Raw genomic sequence first — 5,283 nt, 5'->3', positions numbered from 1 at the left:
ATATGATTTTCATCTGTTATTCGGGTCCTGTTTGTCGATGATAGTTTTTCCATTTATGTCTGTGATCCTTAACGGTTGCCACTTCTTAAAGGTTCCAGTTGTTTTGCCTTGTCAGCTTCTTTTTCGTTGGCTTCCCTAATCCTTCTCCGAAGCTGTGTCTGAAACTTTTTCACATTTTTTGTTGTTTTTGACTGTTCTTCTATACTCTATCTTCTATGCCTCTATCGGTGTTTAGTCCCAATTTTTTTCAGTGTGTTGTGTACTGTTTTAACCATTTTGATCTATGTTCGATTTGTTTCTTTCGGTGTTTTTGGGGATATTTGATTGTGTTTTGACGCGCCAGTTTCTCCCCATCTTTTATCTGTTTTGTACGATAACTTTTTAATACACTCACACTTTAATACAAAAGGGTTTTTTTGATTGGACATTATTCATTGCTGGTCGGTAACTTTATACCGGTTGTAGCCCATTCGTTATTAGAGTTAAGCAATTGAGATCTTTGTATTATGGACCCAGACACAACGACCCAACGAACAACAGAAAATGAGAGATTGTTACAAGGCTGACAAAGATATTAGGCTCTAGTTTAGTTGGTTTTTAGCAGATTTTTACTCTATGTATTGACGGTGGCTCCCGATGACAAATTGGGGTAAGCACGCATATGTATATTCGCATCATACAAACGGAACGAATTAAAACGACGACATATTTATCTGCAACGCATCTTCAGAGATGTCTTAAGAATTATCAGTTATTCAATAATTTTCATGCGAATTTTGTTAGAAAACCGAATGAAGTTCCTCATCGTCGTTCTGATTGTTCGCCCGTTATGAGAAATTTTCTGAAAATTTGGCCACTTTCTACTATTTTTGTTTCCGTTTTCCGTATGCAACGAACGTGCCATGAACCATGAGTGTATGCAGTGTAATTCAAGGTTGGCGCTAAATTATTTGCAGACTGCCTCGTTTGAAGCTGCTGCTTTGTACGTGGCGAATGCATCAAGTTCGAACGTAGTAACGCGTAGGCTATCTTGTCCTCTCATAGACTTCTGTGTGTACGAGTGAGACGACTGATGCCAGCAACGTTCGCGAATGTTGAAATTAGTTTTATTTGGTTGATTCCAATGAGAGTGTGAGCACCCGGACGGAACAATTTTTTGAAGATGCTCGTCTTGTGTGCTAGTAAAACGTTGAGACTGAAAGTAGGTGAGTGTATGAATATTTATTTTTATTCGTTCCGTTCGTCCGATGCCAACCAAATTCGCGCTTTTCTTCAATCGTCTAAGAACAAACCCGGGTTAGTGAAATATGCATGTATTGACCCAAATGTGCACATTTATAAGTGGAATTTTAAATGTATGTTATTTACAAAAAAAACTGTTTTTTCTGCTCTTCCTTTTCCTGTCCTACCATGAAATCGCCTGCAATTGCTTTATTTGCAATCGCAAAAAGTTATAAGAAAAATCAATTGCTGCTGTTGCTGTTGCTGCTGCAGCTTGAAACATCTAAGATAAGCGCGACTTAGAGTCGTCTCTAGAAAATGAATAGTAGCGTCTCATTTGCATCGCTTGCGGCAAGTTTCCCGAGCAATAGAGTGGGATTTGGAGGTAAGTATATGCCTTTCAATCAATACATTATTTCGCGTGCATTTGCTAGGTAAATAATGACTAAAAGCGCTAAAATGTGCGAAGAATAATTAGGCAAAAAGGGTCCAATTGCCTGGTGCTATCGTCGCAAACATCATTCATACTTGTAGGGCAGGTGAGACGCGTCCTGCTATTAATCCGCATTTTGCAGATGAATTGCTTCATTCATTTTAATTTCGATAATTAAATTAATAGTGGGAAATGGGTGAAATGGCACTGGATGGCGCGGAGAGTGAATAACTTGGAAAGTGCACAAATTAGCCTAAGTACGTACTCAAAAAATACCGTAATCAGGCCTCGGATTCCGGACGCAAAATTGGACAATCGCAATGGAAAAGGACATTGATTTTTGGTACATTTTGTGCTAGCAAACTTTTCCTCATTGGCCTCCATCCATTGCATTAATCCTTATTTAAATATTGCATTATTCGAAATTAAGTAAGTACTTTGTTGGAACTGAACGACTAACAATATTTTTTCTAATTTCTAATAGACAACAAAAGACTGAATTTCTACTACTTGCCCCCCCCCCTGACTCGGAAGCTGGATCCGTCCTTGCATCGAACTCATTGAAAAACATACTAGGAGGTTCAGATCCGAAATAATAGACATTTGCATATTTGTGAGCTTCTTACGTCGAAAGGAATCGATTGGGCTCAAAAAACACGCATGCAAAATTTTGATTTTTGGCCGAAATTTTTTCTGGGGTGGGGGTCGATTTTTTGAAAAAATGAACATTTTCTCAAAATGTCCTAAATTTTACATCATTTTCAGCTCACGGAGGCGAGGAGTGCATCGAACTCATTGAAAAACATGCTAGAAGGTTCAGATCCGAAATAATAGTAATTTTTGGCACATTTTAAGCGGTTTTTGAGCGTTCACGATTTTTAAGTGACAATTTCTTCCTTATTATTGACCTAAACACTTTATAAATGCATATTTGTGACCTTCTTACGTCGAAAGGAATCGATTGAACTCAAAAAACACGCATACGAAATTTTGACTTTTGGCCAAAATTTTTTCAAGGGTGGGTCGATTTTTTGAAAAAATTAAAATTTTCTCAAAATGTCCTAAATTGTACATCATTTTCAGCTCACGGACGCGAGGAATGCATCGAACTCATTGAAAAACATGCTAGAAGGTTCAGATCCGAAATAATAGATATTTTAAGCGGTTTTTGAGCGTTCACGATCATTAGTCGACGATTTCTTCCTTATTATTGACCCAAACACTTTATAAATACATATTTGCGACCTTCTTACGTCGAAAGGAATTCATTGAGCTCAAAATACACTCATGTAAAATTTTGATTTTTGGCTGAAATTTTTTCAAGGGTAGGGGTCGATTTTTGAAAAAAATTAAAGTTTTCTTAAAACGTCTTAAATTTTGCATCATTTTCAGCTCACGGACGCGAGGAATGCATCGAACCAAGGGCGAATCCAGGGAGGGGGTAATGTGGGTCATGACCCCATTATTTGTATATTGACCCCACATTGATATTTTTTTTAATTTCATAGACAACAAAAGACTGAATTTCTACTACTTGACCCTCTACCCTGACTCAAAAGCTGGATCCGCCCTTGGTTTCATAAGGTATCTATTAACTACGGCGTAAAGTTTTTTGTAAAATATCCCCGCGCGATTGAGATTCTATCTTCTAAACCGTTTCTTTGAGGCGTCTTTCAACGTAAAAATTTAAATAATTAACATCAGGGCTACGAGCTAACCAAAAAAATTTGCCATATTTTTACTCATTTCTTAGGAACAGTTTGACCGTTTTTATTTCTCAGCGATTTTGCAAGGTGAAGTACCACTCGGGAAGAGAAGAATGTTGGCAGTTTTCGCAAAAAAATTTAAAATTTCTAAAAAAGTATAATTTTTTTTTCTCCGCCATTTTTTTCTCATTTCTACACGGCTGGGTGGCGCACTAACTGGAGGTTTTGTGGTCTTGGGGAGATTCTTAGATCGGAAGCAGTCCGTTGCCTTGACTAGGTAAGAGCACCGCTTGAGTGTTGAGTGTGAAAATGTTCCTAGTTTTGACAAAAAAAAAACATTAGTTTTAAGAAAAGCCTTAGTATTGCGTGTTTTCGGTTTAAATGCGAAATCAACCAATGCATAAATTCGCAGTTTTCGTCGCACCTCAACAAATATTTGAGCTGCAGTGCCCGTTTTTCTACTATTGGATCAATCAGAATTCAGTTAATGAAACTCTAGTCAGGAAATACTGGTGGTTTTCACACAAAAACGTACGTCTTTGTGCCAATTTCTCGGGAACAGGTTGAGGTAAAGAGCTTTTTTCTGCACTACTGAATAGAGCCATAAATGACTCTTCTACGAGATGAAGCATGACTTTAGAATTGTGGCTCAGTTAATACCATAATTAACTATATTGTCAGATTCTTCTTCATCAAACAGATCATTTATGTGACCATCAAGGCAAAAATCTAAGCGATTCAGGTCAGGGCTGCGAGTTGATCAAGAAAACTCATTGCCGCAAACCATGGTTCTGGTGGCTGCAGCCACGTGCTTGAAAACCGTTTATTCCGGAAATTTCAAATGCGCAATGTTTAAGGAGGGAGCAGTGCGTGTCTTCTTTATAAACTACATGTTTTTGTCTTATATCTATGCGAATCTCATGTATCAAGTACGGAAAACACTTTTGAATAAATTGTACTTTAGACCACTTTTGACCACACCAGACGAGGTCGCAAAAATTGTCAAATGAATTGAGTTCAAGGGTTCATTGATTAGTTAAATTGGCAATATTTCAAAAACGGGTTGTTTTATCAATAAAAGGTATATCGTTTTACTTTAAAAACAACCCGTGTAGCAAAAGCGTTGTTTTTGTTCTTGTTATCTACAAAACTTTTCATTAAAAAGTTTTTATGGACAATAACCCACATAGCAAAATGATATTCCCAGAATATACCTGGAACATTCATGTGATGTACATGCATATTCCTGGGACATACATGAGTTCCATTATGAACATTCCATGAATGTCCCAGGAATCTGTCAGAGTTGATACACTGAATGTTGATGGTAAGTTCTGGGAATGTACATGGTATGTTTAGTGAAGATACATGTGTATTTTCTGGGAATGTACATGGTATGTTCAGTGAATGTACATGTGTATGTTCAGTGAATGTATATGGTATGTTCAGGGAATATACATACATATATGTAACGAAAGAAAAACGATCCTTTAATTAATCTTGTTAGTTTATTCTCATAATTAAGTATTTACCGATGTAATTTTTCAACAACAAGAGTTACTTACAACTAATCTAAAACTAATTAAATGGATAATAAATAAATTAAAATATAACTTGTCACTACGGACTAAAAATCTAAATTAACATTTTCAGCATTTTTGCCGTTGTCGCAATGATGTGTGACTCTGAGATAAAACACAAACCTTTATCTAAAAAACTGCACTTTATTATTTTATATTCCTTACATGTTCCCGCTCTGTGGCTTTTGCCCTTTCATTTTGTTCTCGATCAATTAAGTGTTTTGCAATATGCTCTTAACAAAAATTATATAAGCAATTACAAATTTTAATATTGGTCACAACAACAAAATACAGTTAATAGTTTTACATTGATAGAAGAGTATTTTCGTTCATCCACAGATTA

The sequence above is a fragment of the Dendroctonus ponderosae genome, unplaced genomic scaffold, assembly GCF_020466585.1.
Source record: "Dendroctonus ponderosae isolate FM_Combo_2020 unplaced genomic scaffold, Dpon_F_20191213v2 Dpon_F_20191213_1, whole genome shotgun sequence".
Lineage (NCBI taxonomy): Eukaryota > Metazoa > Arthropoda > Insecta > Coleoptera > Curculionidae > Dendroctonus > Dendroctonus ponderosae.
This window is presented reverse-complemented; position numbering follows the sequence as displayed.